Source organism: Panthera onca, chromosome F1 (genome assembly GCF_046562875.1).
Source record: "Panthera onca isolate mPanOnc1 chromosome F1, mPanOnc1 haplotype 2, whole genome shotgun sequence".
In the NCBI taxonomy this organism is placed as follows: domain Eukaryota; kingdom Metazoa; phylum Chordata; class Mammalia; order Carnivora; family Felidae; genus Panthera; species Panthera onca.
In genome coordinates, this window is record NC_138355.1 from 66,147,497 (window position 1) to 66,159,996 (window position 12,500).

A 12,500-nucleotide genomic window follows, 5' to 3' on the forward strand; every position below is an offset into this window, starting at 1 on the left:
CGCCCGCCCACACACCTGCTTTGCCCTTCTTCTCTTTAACGACGCTCGCCTCGCTCCAGTCTCCCGATTCACTGCAAGGAACGCATCCACGCACCAACTCGCCGCTGCCACCCACAAGCTCCTCCCCTTCCCTCGGCACCACCTCGCGCCCCCGCCCCTGCCACCAGCCCCCAACCCCCCCCCCCCAACGCGCGCGCGCGCGCGCGCGCACACACACACACACACACACACACACACACACACACACACAGGCTCTGGCTCACTCTATCCACACTCCAGAAATCCTCCCCTTTTGCAACACCGGCAGAAACCAAGCTGCCACGCCTAGGTGCGCTATACATCCCATTGTCCGGGAGGGTCGCCCACAGACTCCAGGTGGCACCGACACCCGCACCCGCAGGACCCCAGCGTGCCTAACGTCAGGGTCGCGCAGGCCCTTGATTCTCTGCGTCCCGATTCGCCGCCGCCGCTACCGTGCCAACGCGGCTTCCTCTTCCACCGCTAGAGCCGCCCACGGCACCAAAGGCCACCGCCGTCCTCCATCCCTCTCCCACCCCGACCTCCACCCCTCCACACACACCCACACCCACACCCACACGCACACGCACACACACGCAAAAGCAAGGACTCCGAGGAAACTTCCGGCGGGCACGGGAAGCACCCGGAGACCCACGGCCGCCGCGGCCCCTCCGCACCGGTGCAGGGGGGGCGTCCGGTTGAAGCGAGTGTGCCCCAGCAGGTGTGCGCGGCGCACCGGCTGGCCGCTTGGCCTCGAGAGGGGACACCTCTGATCACAGAGCAAATCCCTGGCGGACAAGGGTGTCCAAGATGGGGCGGGAAGGAGACTGAGGCGTGCGATGGCCCGTGGGAGGCATCCACAGAAGAGGACGGATACAGGGGTGGACAGAGGGACTGACGGCGCCTATCATGGCGAGGCACGGGGCGAGGCGGGATGGGAAACTGTGAAAAGCGCAACTGTAGAAAGTGTGCGTGAGTGGGGGCGGGGGTGGAGGACGCCGCTCATCGGGGGTGGGGGGGTGGGGCGCGGAGGTGTTGAAAGGGACCTCTGGGTAACACGCTGGCCCCTGTGCCAAAGGATGCAGGGGACCGACGTGTCCTGCAATTGGAATGACAAGTTGGCGACGAGTGCGCCCAGTCCCCCGGGGTGACTGCACCGCCAGCCACCTGCCTGGCTGCCGGGGTTTCTTCCCCCGCGGTTCCCACGACACCTCCCCGCTGTGTCACCTCCAGTGCCCGGGGGGACCGGGCCGGGCCCGGATGCCTCTTCCCTCCTCCACCTCCCGGGCCCCGGCGGTCGGACTGTGCGCTCCCATCGGGGCCCAAGACCACCGTGCCCATGGGGTCTGCTCTCCGGCGCCGGGGAGAGACGCAGCCAGCCAGGTCGTGGCGCTCCCGCCCGGCGTGGGGCAGGGAAGCCGCCCGAGAGGTCGCAGGCCCGAGGGGGGCGAGGGAGGCAAGGCCCGGGGGGCTCGGCCAGGTGACGGGACTCAGGGCTGCGCGTGGCTCACCTGCCCCACGCGCCCAGCACCGCCACCGCGGGCGCCTCGGGAGGGAGGACGGGATGGCTCGTCAGCCTGGCCAGCTAGGAGCGCCACCGGCGGGGGCGGTGGGGGTCCGAGCACACTCGGGGGGCCGGGGCCTCTGCGCACACTGGTGGTCCCGGCGGGGGACAGAGGTCGCCCCGGCCACTCGCGTCTCGGGCTGTGGAAGCGAAGGAGCCAGGCGAGCGCGTGCGCGGGGGGGCGAAGGGGAGAGGCGATGCCGAGGGCCTCCAGAGGGCCAGCCAGGCCAAAAAGCTCGGAGGGGCCGAGGTGGCAGGGCGAGGCTTGGGCTGCCCGTGGGGGCGTGGCAGGTGGCCTTGTGCGCACACCGCCGCGGCCGCCGCCGTCGTCGTCGTCGTCGTCGTCGTCGTCGCCGCGGCGGCGGGGCCCACGACAAGCTAGCCACCTGTGGCCTGGCGTGCTGGCGTGGGCTAAAAGGGGGTGGTGCGGGTGCACTGGGGACCGGACGGTGGGTGGGTCGGCCTGGCAGGCCGGGAGGGGAGGCCCCGGAGGGCCAGAGGAAGAAGAAAGGCTTCCCTGACCGGGAATCGAACCCGGGCCGCGGCGGTGAGAGCGCCGAATCCTAACCACTAGACCACCAGGGAGCGACAGGCTGCGCGCCTGGCCTGCACCCCCTGGACCCAGCGCCTCCATTCCACCCACGCGGCTCCGCTTGGGCCCCGAGGCCCCTGCCTCTGCACGTCCAGCCGCCCGCGGGCCCCACGCAGTCCACCCGGCCCGCTGGCAGCACCCGCAAAACGCTGCGCGCCGGTCGCCCTCGCACCCGCACGCCGGCCGCCTCGGGCCACGTGCCCAGCGCCCAGCGGCCGGCACTGCCGTCCCCCACTGCCAGCGCCCGGCGGGCCTGGCCAGGAGGGCCCCGGAGGGGCGCAAAAGGTCGGCCGGCTGCGTTGGCCGGGAATCGAACCCGGGTCAACTGCTTGGAAGGCAGCTATGCTCACCACTATACCACCAACGCTGCACGGCCCGGGCCGGCCCGACGCGGCCGGCCCAGGGTGCGCTCCGGCGCCTTGTCGCCTTGGCGCTCTCTCGCCGCCGCCGCCGCCGCCGCCGCCGCCCGGCGCAGCCCTGCCCCGACGTCCCGGCCGGCCGCAGCTCTGCCCGGCCACCACGGGCTCCGGCCACCACGGGCTCCGGCCGCCCGGAGCCCCAGCCTCGCCCCTCCGACTCCGCTGCGCCGGCCGGTCGCCGGGCACGCCCGCCCGCCCACCTGCCCGCCCGGCGCCCGGCGCCCGGCGCCCACCGCCGCCCGCCTCTGGAGGGCGCTCTGGCCGCCTGGCCGCTCTCGGGCCCTCGGAGGCCGGCTGGGGAGCCCCGCCACGCCCCCGGCCCGGCGTCTTCCGCGTCCTCCGCGGCCCGCAGCTAGCGGCCCGGCCCGGCCCCGCGCGGGAAGGAGCAGAGGGGGCGGCCGCCAGGCCACACACACCACGTCCCGCATCCACACGGGACCGGACCCATCTGCCTCCCACCCGACCCACACCCACGGCGGCTGGGCGGCTGCGCGGCTGCGCGGCTGCGCGGCTGGGCGGCACGTCGCCAAGGAGCTCGCTGTGGCTGCCGCGGGGACCGCACGAGGCCCCGGCTGCGCGGTGGCGACCCAGCGTCCGGCCTCGAGCCACGCAAAGGGCTGGGCCCGGTGGACGGTGGGCAGGCCGGGCACGCGCCGCCGGCCGGACGACGGACGGCCGAGAAGAAGCGCCCCTGCCCCTCCCTCGGGAGCAAGAGGTGGGACCCAGAGCTGCGCAGGCCTCCAAAAAGGGCGTCTTGCCTCCCCGTCGGGGAATCGAACCCCGGTCTCCCGCGTGACAGGCGGGGATACTCACCACTATACTAACGAGGACGGCGGCGGCCGGCCACCCGGGCGCCCGCCCGACCCCTCTCCGGCTGCCCCTGCCCGCCCTCGACGCCCTGCCCTGCACGGGCGCCCGGCCCGGGCCACGCCCCACCCGACCCCACCCCCGCTTCGGCCCCCTCTCCCGCACGGCAGCCCCCGGCCCCGACTCGGAGTCCACCCGCACCCGGGCCCACACACGGACCCGGACGGCGCTCAGTACTCCCAACGAGCGCTGCCTCTCTCTCGTCTGCCAGGCGGGCATCGCGCCGGGAGAAAAGGCCCCAGACGGCAAGCGGGGCTGCGAGGGCCAGGGCGAGGGCGAGGGCGAGGGCGAGGGCGAGGGCGAGGGCGAGGAAGGCGGGGTGGGGAGCAGGGCAAGGGGCGCCGACGCTGGACGGGGCCTGCAGGGAGCTGGGGGTGGGGGTGCGACAGCGACGGGAGCCGCGCTGGCGGCGGCGGCGGCGGCGGCGGCGGCGAGGCGGCTGGCGGTGCTCCTCCGGGGCCGCCGCGCGTGGCTCGCCCCTTGCGCACCCACACAGCCGCCAGCCAGGCGCCATGACGGCCAAGGACACCAGCGTTAGCGCCGCGTCCCAGCCAGGCCAGCGGCGACGCGCCCACACCCGCCGTCAGGATGGCCGAGCGGTCTAAGGCGCTGCGTTCAGGTCGCAGTCTCCCCTGGAGGCGTGGGTTCGAATCCCACTCCTGACACGCCCACCTTTTGGCCCGCCCCACACAGCAGCCACGCCACCCGGGCCTGGACCACACCCTCTCGCCGCCGCGGCCCGCCTCGCACCCGAGCACGCGCTGCCCAGGACCGAGCTCCAACCCCTCCACCCTCGCCGCCTCGGGCTCGGAGCGCGCCCGCGCGCCCGCGCGCGCGCGCGCACACACACACACACACACACACACACGCACTCCCCGGCGACTCGAGCGCCTTTCCCACACCCGCGGGCTTCGCTGACTTCGCACCTGCTGCTTTCTGGAGGCTCTTTGGTCCTCCTTCTCGCCTATTCCCGCCCCTGCCCTCGTCACCCCGGCACTCGCGGACCAGCCCAGGCTGCAAAGCTCCCCGCGCTTCCCGCTCCCACTTGTGGCCGCTGGACAGCGCCTGGCTCTTTCTTACAGCCAGCCGTCCGCTTCCGCCGCCACCGGGAACACGCACCCACCCCACCGTCACCCCGTGCTTCCCCCCCCCCCCCCCCCCCCCCGGCCCCAGTCCATTCTCTCCACACCCTCCCGAGGCGGCCCACACGATCCTCCACCTGGGGGCCTTCCCCTGGCCACACCTACCTGCCTGCCTGTCTGCCTCCCGGGAGCCATACAGCCCAGCCGTCTGCTGGCCGGCCGGCGGCGTGGACCCCTCCCTTCTGTGGGCCTGGCTCACGAGTCCAAGCCGGGAAGGTGGCTGCAGGGAGCGGAAGCCCTAGACCCCCCCGGGCCATCCAGCCGGGCGCCACAGCGCATCTCCTGGCTCGGGGAGGCCGCCGGCCGGCCACTCCGCCCCAGCGTTCCTCCCGGATCCAAGATCGCCCTCCTGGCTCCCAACCTGTCAAGGCACCGAGCCGGACCCCTAGGGAGAGCCGCCGGCCAACGCGCTCAGGCCTTTGCTCTCTCGGCCCCAGACGCACTCAGAGGCGCATGCGGCGCGACCTGGCCTCTAACTCCGACAGACGCCGGCGCGAGCGCAAACACACACACACACACACACACACACACACACAGCCCACCCATCCCCGCCCCCGGCCCCACGGCTCCACACACGAGAGGTCCGTTCCCCACCCCGGCCGCCGGGACACACACTGCACGCGCGAGAAAACCATCCGCCAAACGGACTTTGGCTCGGGGCTGGGAGTAGCTGAAGGCAAGGTCCCTCGCCTGCCTGCACCTGCCACAGATGGCTCCGGCTGTTTGGGGTTCGGGCGCTGGCCAGGCTGGGTCCGGCTCCTGGCTGCCTCTGGCGACACGGGCAGGCTGTGGCGGTGGCCCTGGACGAGGGACAAAGCACAGGATGAGCCCAGTCCGCCTCCGTGCCTTCCTCTGCCCGGAGGCCCGCGCCGCGCCGCGCCGCGCCGCGCCGCGCCCCAGGGGCTGGCTCTCCGCGTGCCTGGAGCCTGTCTTGCAGACCGCCCGCCTCCTGCTCCCACGGGGTAGACGCTCACGCTCACGCTCACGCTCACTACTGGCGGGGACCGGCGACGGAGGCGGCCGGCGCCGCTGGGGAAGCCCTCTGTGGACCACGTCCGTGGGTGCATGGGTGGTTCAGTGGTAGAATTCTCGCCTGCCACGCGGGAGGCCCGGGTTCGATTCCCGGCCCATGCAACGCGCCATCCCCTTTTGGCCCCGCAGCGCCAACTGCGCGCTACGCTTCCTCTCTCCCTGCTAAGCTGCCTCTCTCCCAGCTTCAGAGCACCTGGCCAAAGCCACCTCTGCTCCTCTCTGGGGGCCCGCCCACGCCCCATCCCGTCCCCGCCCCTGCCGCACATTCCCTTCCTCCTCCCTGGCTCGCTCGCCCTGGGGACAAGGGACAAAACTCCGCCCGGGAGCCAAGGGCCCATCCGCGCCCGCCCACACACCTGCTTTGCCCTTCTTCTCTTTAACGACGCTCGCCTCGCTCCAGTCTCCCGATTCACTGCAAGGAACGCATCCACGCACCAACTCGCCGCTGCCACCCACAAGCTCCTCCCCTTCCCTCGGCACCACCTCGCGCCCCCGCCCCTGCCACCAGCCCCCAACCCCCCCCCCCAACGCGCGCGCGCGCGCGCGCGCACACACACACACACACACACACACACACACACACACACAGGCTCTGGCTCACTCTATCCACACTCCAGAAATCCTCCCCTTTTGCAACACCGGCAGAAACCAAGCTGCCACGCCTAGGTGCGCTATACATCCCATTGTCCGGGAGGGTCGCCCACAGACTCCAGGTGGCACCGACACCCGCACCCGCAGGACCCCAGCGTGCCTAACGTCAGGGTCGCGCAGGCCCTTGATTCTCTGCGTCCCGATTCGCCGCCGCCGCTACCGTGCCAACGCGGCTTCCTCTTCCACCGCTAGAGCCGCCCACGGCACCAAAGGCCACCGCCGTCCTCCATCCCTCTCCCACCCCGACCTCCACCCCTCCACACACACCCACACCCACACCCACACGCACACGCACACACACGCAAAAGCAAGGACTCCGAGGAAACTTCCGGCGGGCACGGGAAGCACCCGGAGACCCACGGCCGCCGCGGCCCCTCCGCACCGGTGCAGGGGGGGCGTCCGGTTGAAGCGAGTGTGCCCCAGCAGGTGTGCGCGGCGCACCGGCTGGCCGCTTGGCCTCGAGAGGGGACACCTCTGATCACAGAGCAAATCCCTGGCGGACAAGGGTGTCCAAGATGGGGCGGGAAGGAGACTGAGGCGTGCGATGGCCCGTGGGAGGCATCCACAGAAGAGGACGGATACAGGGGTGGACAGAGGGACTGACGGCGCCTATCATGGCGAGGCACGGGGCGAGGCGGGATGGGAAACTGTGAAAAGCGCAACTGTAGAAAGTGTGCGTGAGTGGGGGCGGGGGTGGAGGACGCCGCTCATCGGGGGTGGGGGGGTGGGGCGCGGAGGTGTTGAAAGGGACCTCTGGGTAACACGCTGGCCCCTGTGCCAAAGGATGCAGGGGACCGACGTGTCCTGCAATTGGAATGACAAGTTGGCGACGAGTGCGCCCAGTCCCCCGGGGTGACTGCACCGCCAGCCACCTGCCTGGCTGCCGGGGTTTCTTCCCCCCGCGGTTCCCACGACACCTCCCCGCTGTGTCACCTCCAGTGCCCGGGGGGACCGGGCCGGGCCCGGATGCCTCTTCCCTCCTCCACCTCCCGGGCCCGGCGGTCGGACTGTGCGCTCCCATCGGGGCCCAAGACCACCGTGCCCATGGGGTCTGCTCTCCGGCGCCGGGGAGAGACGCAGCCAGCCAGGTCGTGGCGCTCCCGCCCGGCGTGGGGCAGGGAAGCCGCCCGAGAGGTCGCAGGCCCGAGGGGGGCGAGGGAGGCAAGGCCCGGGGGCTCGGCCAGGTGACGGGACTCAGGGCTGCGCGTGGCTCACCTGCCCCACGCGCCCAGCACCGCCACCGCGGGCCCTCGGGAGGGAGGACGGGATGGCTCGTCAGCCTGGCCAGCTAGGAGCGCCACCGGCGGGGGCGTGGGGGGTCCGAGCACACTCGGGGGCCGGGGCCTCTGCGCACACTGGTGGTCCCGGCGGGGGGACAGAGGTCGCCCCGGCCACTCGCGTCTCGGGCTGTGGAAGCGAAGGAGCCAGGCGAGCGCGTGCGCGGGGGGCGAAGGGAGGGCGATGCCGAGGGCCTCCAGAGGGCCACCAGGCCAAAAAGCTCGGAGGGGCCCGAGGTGGCAGGGCGAGGCTTGGGCTGCCCGTGGGGGCGTGGCAGGTGGCCTTGTGCGCACACCGCCGCGGCCGCCGCCGTCGCCGTCGTCGTCGTCGTCGTCGCCGCGGCGGCGGGGCCCACGACAAGCTAGCCACCTGTGGCCTGGCGTGCTGGCGTGGGCTAAAAGGGGGTGGTGCGGGTGCACTGGGGACCGGACGGTGGGTGGGTCGGCCTGGCAGGCCGGGAGGGGAGGCCCCGGAGGGCCAGAGGAAGAAGAAAAGGCTTCCCTGACCGGGAATCGAACCCGGCCGCGGCGGTGAGAGCGCCGAATCCTAACCACTAGACCACCAGGGAGCGACAGGCTGCGCGCCTGGCCTGCACCCCCTGGACCCAGGCGCCTCCATTCCACCCACGCGGCTCCGCTTGGGCCCCGAGGCCCCTGCCTCTGCACGTCCAGCCGCCGGCGGGCCCACGCAGTCCACCCGCCCGCTGGCAGCACCGCCAAAACGCTGCGCGCCGGTCGCCCTCGCACCCGCACGCCGGCCGCCTCGGGCCACGTGCCCAGCGCCCAGCGGCCGGCACTGCCGTCCCCCACTGCCAGCGCCCGGCGGCCTGGCCAGGAGGGCCCCGGAGGGCGCAAAAGGTCGGCCGGCTGCGTTGGCCGGGAATCGAACCCGGGTCAACTGCTTGGAAGGCAGCTATGCTCACCACTATACCACCAACGCTGCACGGCCCGGGCCGGCCCGACGCGGCCGGCCCAGGTGCGCTCCGGCGCCTTGTCGCCTTGGCGGCGCTCTCTCGCCGCCGCCGCCGCCGCCGCCGCCGCCCGGCGCAGCCCTGCCCCGACGTCCCGGCCGGCCGCAGCTCTGCCCGGCCACCACGGGCTCCGGCCACCACGGGCTCCGGCCGCCCGGAGCCCCAGCCTCGCCCCTCCGACTCCGCTGCGCCGGCCGGTCGCCGGGCACGCCCGCCCGCCCACCTGCCCGCCCGGCGCCCGGCGCCCGGCGCCCACCGCCGCCCGCCTCTGGAGGGCGCTCTGGCCGCCTGGCCGCTCTCGGGCCCTCGGAGGCCGGCTGGGGAGCCCCGCCACGCCCCCGGCCCGGCGTCTTCCGCGTCCTCCGCGGCCCGCAGCTAGCGGCCCGGCCCGGCCCCGCGCGGGAAGGAGCAGAGGGGGCGGCCGCCAGGCCACACACACCACGTCCCGCATCCACACGGGACCGGACCCATCTGCCTCCCACCCGACCCACACCCACGGCGGCTGGGCGGCTGGGCGGCTGCGCGGCTGCGCGGCTGCGCGGCTGGGCGGCACGTCGCCAAGGAGCTCGCTGTGGCTGCCGCGGGGACCGCACGAGGCCCCGGCTGCGCGGTGGCGACCCAGCGTCCGGCCTCGAGCCACGCAAAGGGCTGGGCCCGGTGGACGGTGGGCAGGCCGGGCACGCGCCGCCGGCCGGACGACGGACGGCCGAGAAGAAGCGCCCCTGCCCCTCCCTCGGGAGCAAGAGGTGGGACCCAGAGCTGCGCAGGCCTCCAAAAAGGGCGTCTTGCCTCCCCGTCGGGGAATCGAACCCCGGTCTCCCGCGTGACAGGCGGGGATACTCACCACTATACTAACGAGGACGGCGGCGGCCGGCCACCCGGGCGCCCGCCCGACCCCTCTCCGGCTGCCCCTGCCCGCCCTCGACGCCCTGCCCTGCACGGGCGCCCGGCCCGGGCCACGCCCCACCCGACCCCACCCCCGCTTCGGCCCCCTCTCCCGCACGGCAGCCCCCGGCCCCGACTCGGAGTCCACCCGCACCCGGGCCCACACACGGACCCGGACGGCGCTCAGTACTCCCAACGAGCGCTGCCTCTCTCTCGTCTGCCAGGCGGGCATCGCGCCGGGAGAAAAGGCCCCAGACGGCAAGCGGGGCTGCGAGGGCCAGGGCGAGGGCGAGGGCGAGGGCGAGGGCGAGGGCGAGGGCGAGGAAGGCGGGGTGGGGAGCAGGGCAAGGGGCGCCGACGCTGGACGGGGCCTGCAGGGAGCTGGGGGTGGGGGTGCGACAGCGACGGGAGCCGCGCTGGCGGCGGCGGCGGCGGCGGCGGCGGCGAGGCGGCTGGCGGTGCTCCTCCGGGGCCGCCGCGCGTGGCTCGCCCCTTGCGCACCCACACAGCCGCCAGCCAGGCGCCATGACGGCCAAGGACACCAGCGTTAGCGCCGCGTCCCAGCCAGGCCAGCGGCGACGCGCCCACACCCGCCGTCAGGATGGCCGAGCGGTCTAAGGCGCTGCGTTCAGGTCGCAGTCTCCCCTGGAGGCGTGGGTTCGAATCCCACTCCTGACACGCCCACCTTTTGGCCCGCCCCACACAGCAGCCACGCCACCCGGGCCTGGACCACACCCTCTCGCCGCCGCGGCCCGCCTCGCACCCGAGCACGCGCTGCCCAGGACCGAGCTCCAACCCCTCCACCCTCGCCGCCTCGGGCTCGGAGCGCGCCCGCGCGCACACACACACACACACACACACACACACACACACGCACTCCCCGGCGACTCGAGCGCCTTTCCCACACCCGCGGGCTTCGCTGACTTCGCACCTGCTGCTTTCTGGAGGCTCTTTGGTCCTCCTTCTCGCCTATTCCCGCCCCTGCCCTCGTCACCCCGGCACTCGCGGACCAGCCCAGGCTGCAAAGCTCCCCGCGCTTCCCGCTCCCACTTGTGGCCGCTGGACAGCGCCTGGCTCTTTCTTACAGCCAGCCGTCCGCTTCCGCCGCCACCGGGAACACGCACCCACCCCACCGTCACCCCGTGCTTTCCCCCCCCCCCCCCCCCCCCGGCCCCAGTCCATTCTCTCCACACCCTCCCGAGGCGGCCCACACGATCCTCCACCTGGGGGCCTTCCCCTGGCCACACCTACCTGCCTGCCTGTCTGCCTCCCGGGAGCCATACAGCCCAGCCGTCTGCTGGCCGGCCGGCGGCGTGGACCCCTCCCTTCTGTGGGCCTGGCTCACGAGTCCAAGCCGGGAAGGTGGCTGCAGGGAGCGGAAGCCCTAGACCCCCCCGGGCCATCCAGCCGGGCGCCACAGCGCATCTCCTGGCTCGGGGAGGCCGCCGGCCGGCCACTCCGCCCCAGCGTTCCTCCCGGATCCAAGATCGCCCTCCTGGCTCCCAACCTGTCAAGGCACCGAGCCGGACCCCTAGGGAGAGCCGCCGGCCAACGCGCTCAGGCCTTTGCTCTCTCGGCCCCAGACGCACTCAGAGGCGCATGCGGCGCGACCTGGCCTCTAACTCCGACAGACGCCGGCGCGAGCGCAAACACACACACACACACACACACACACACACACAGCCCACCCATCCCCGCCCCCGGCCCCACGGCTCCACACACGAGAGGTCCGTTCCCCACCCCGGCCGCCGGGACACACACTGCACGCGCGAGAAAACCATCCGCCAAACGGACTTTGGCTCGGGGCTGGGAGTAGCTGAAGGCAAGGTCCCTCGCCTGCCTGCACCTGCCACAGATGGCTCCGGCTGTTTGGGGTTCGGGCGCTGGCCAGGCTGGGTCCGGCTCCTGGCTGCCTCTGGCGACACGGGCAGGCTGTGGCGGTGGCCCTGGACGAGGGACAAAGCACAGGATGAGCCCAGTCCGCCTCCGTGCCTTCCTCTGCCCGGAGGCCCGCGCCGCGCCGCGCCGCGCCGCGCCGCGCCCCAGGGGCTGGCTCTCCGCGTGCCTGGAGCCTGTCTTGCAGACCGCCCGCCTCCTGCTCCCACGGGGTAGACGCTCACGCTCACGCTCACGCTCACTACTGGCGGGGACCGGCGACGGAGGCGGCCGGCGCCGCTGGGGAAGCCCTCTGTGGACCACGTCCGTGGGTGCATGGGTGGTTCAGTGGTAGAATTCTCGCCTGCCACGCGGGAGGCCCGGGTTCGATTCCCGGCCCATGCAACGCGCCATCCCCTTTTGGCCCCGCAGCGCCAACTGCGCGCTACGCTTCCTCTCTCCCTGCTAAGCTGCCTCTCTCCCAGCTTCAGAGCACCTGGCCAAAGCCACCTCTGCTCCTCTCTGGGGGCCCGCCCACGCCCCATCCCGTCCCCGCCCCTGCCGCACATTCCCTTCCTCCTCCCTGGCTCGCTCGCCCTGGGGACAAGGGACAAAACTCCGCCCGGGAGCCAAGGGCCCATCCGCGCCCGCCCACACACCTGCTTTGCCCTTCTTCTCTTTAACGACGCTCGCCTCGCTCCAGTCTCCCGATTCACTGCAAGGAACGCATCCACGCACCAACTCGCCGCTGCCACCCACAAGCTCCTCCCCTTCCCTCGGCACCACCTCGCGCCCCCGCCCCTGCCACCAGCCCCCAACCCCCCCCCCCAACGCGCGCGCGCGCGCGCGCGCACACACACACACACACACACACACACACACACACACAGGCTCTGGCTCACTCTATCCACACTCCAGAAATCCTCCCCTTTTGCAACACCGGCAGAAACCAAGCTGCCACGCCTAGGTGCGCTATACATCCCATTGTCCGGGAGGGTCGCCCACAGACTCCAGGTGGCACCGACACCCGCACCCGCAGGACCCCAGCGTGCCTAACGTCAGGGTCGCGCAGGCCCTTGATTCTCTGCGTCCCGATTCGCCGCCGCCGCTACCGTGCCAACGCGGCTTCCTCTTCCACCGCTAGAGCCGCCCACGGCACCAAAGGCCACCGCCGTCCTCCATCCCTCTCCCACCCCGACCTCCACCC

At 73.1% G+C, this 12,500-nt stretch overlaps 10 non-coding genes across 10 annotated transcripts; 4 read left to right on the plus strand and 6 right to left on the minus strand.

The window, feature by feature from the left end:
- Window positions 1-2,095: 2,095 nt before the first annotated feature.
- TRNAE-CUC (transfer RNA glutamic acid (anticodon CUC)) lies at window positions 2,096-2,167 on the minus strand. The gene has a single exon. It is a non-coding gene; the product is annotated as a tRNA-Glu (tRNA).
- A 302-nt stretch (window positions 2,168-2,469) lies between these two features.
- TRNAG-UCC (transfer RNA glycine (anticodon UCC)) lies at window positions 2,470-2,541 on the minus strand. Its single transcript has one exon. It is a non-coding gene; the product is annotated as a tRNA-Gly (tRNA).
- Window positions 2,542-3,351: 810 nt separating this feature from the next.
- TRNAD-GUC (transfer RNA aspartic acid (anticodon GUC)) lies at window positions 3,352-3,423 on the minus strand. The gene has a single exon. It is a non-coding gene; the product is annotated as a tRNA-Asp (tRNA).
- Window positions 3,424-4,042: 619 nt separating this feature from the next.
- Window positions 4,043-4,125, plus strand: TRNAL-CAG (transfer RNA leucine (anticodon CAG)). Its single transcript has one exon. It is a non-coding gene; the product is annotated as a tRNA-Leu (tRNA).
- A 1,540-nt stretch (window positions 4,126-5,665) lies between these two features.
- TRNAG-GCC (transfer RNA glycine (anticodon GCC)) lies at window positions 5,666-5,736 on the plus strand. Its single transcript has one exon. It is a non-coding gene; the product is annotated as a tRNA-Gly (tRNA).
- A 2,324-nt stretch (window positions 5,737-8,060) lies between these two features.
- On the minus strand, window positions 8,061-8,131 carry TRNAE-CUC (transfer RNA glutamic acid (anticodon CUC)). The gene has a single exon. It is a non-coding gene; the product is annotated as a tRNA-Glu (tRNA).
- Window positions 8,132-8,430: 299 nt separating this feature from the next.
- TRNAG-UCC (transfer RNA glycine (anticodon UCC)) lies at window positions 8,431-8,502 on the minus strand. Its single transcript has one exon. It is a non-coding gene; the product is annotated as a tRNA-Gly (tRNA).
- Window positions 8,503-9,322: 820 nt separating this feature from the next.
- TRNAD-GUC (transfer RNA aspartic acid (anticodon GUC)) lies at window positions 9,323-9,394 on the minus strand. The gene has a single exon. It is a non-coding gene; the product is annotated as a tRNA-Asp (tRNA).
- A 619-nt stretch (window positions 9,395-10,013) lies between these two features.
- On the plus strand, window positions 10,014-10,096 carry TRNAL-CAG (transfer RNA leucine (anticodon CAG)). The gene has a single exon. It is a non-coding gene; the product is annotated as a tRNA-Leu (tRNA).
- A 1,531-nt stretch (window positions 10,097-11,627) lies between these two features.
- Window positions 11,628-11,698, plus strand: TRNAG-GCC (transfer RNA glycine (anticodon GCC)). Its single transcript has one exon. It is a non-coding gene; the product is annotated as a tRNA-Gly (tRNA).
- The last annotated feature ends 802 nt before the right edge of the window (window positions 11,699-12,500 follow it).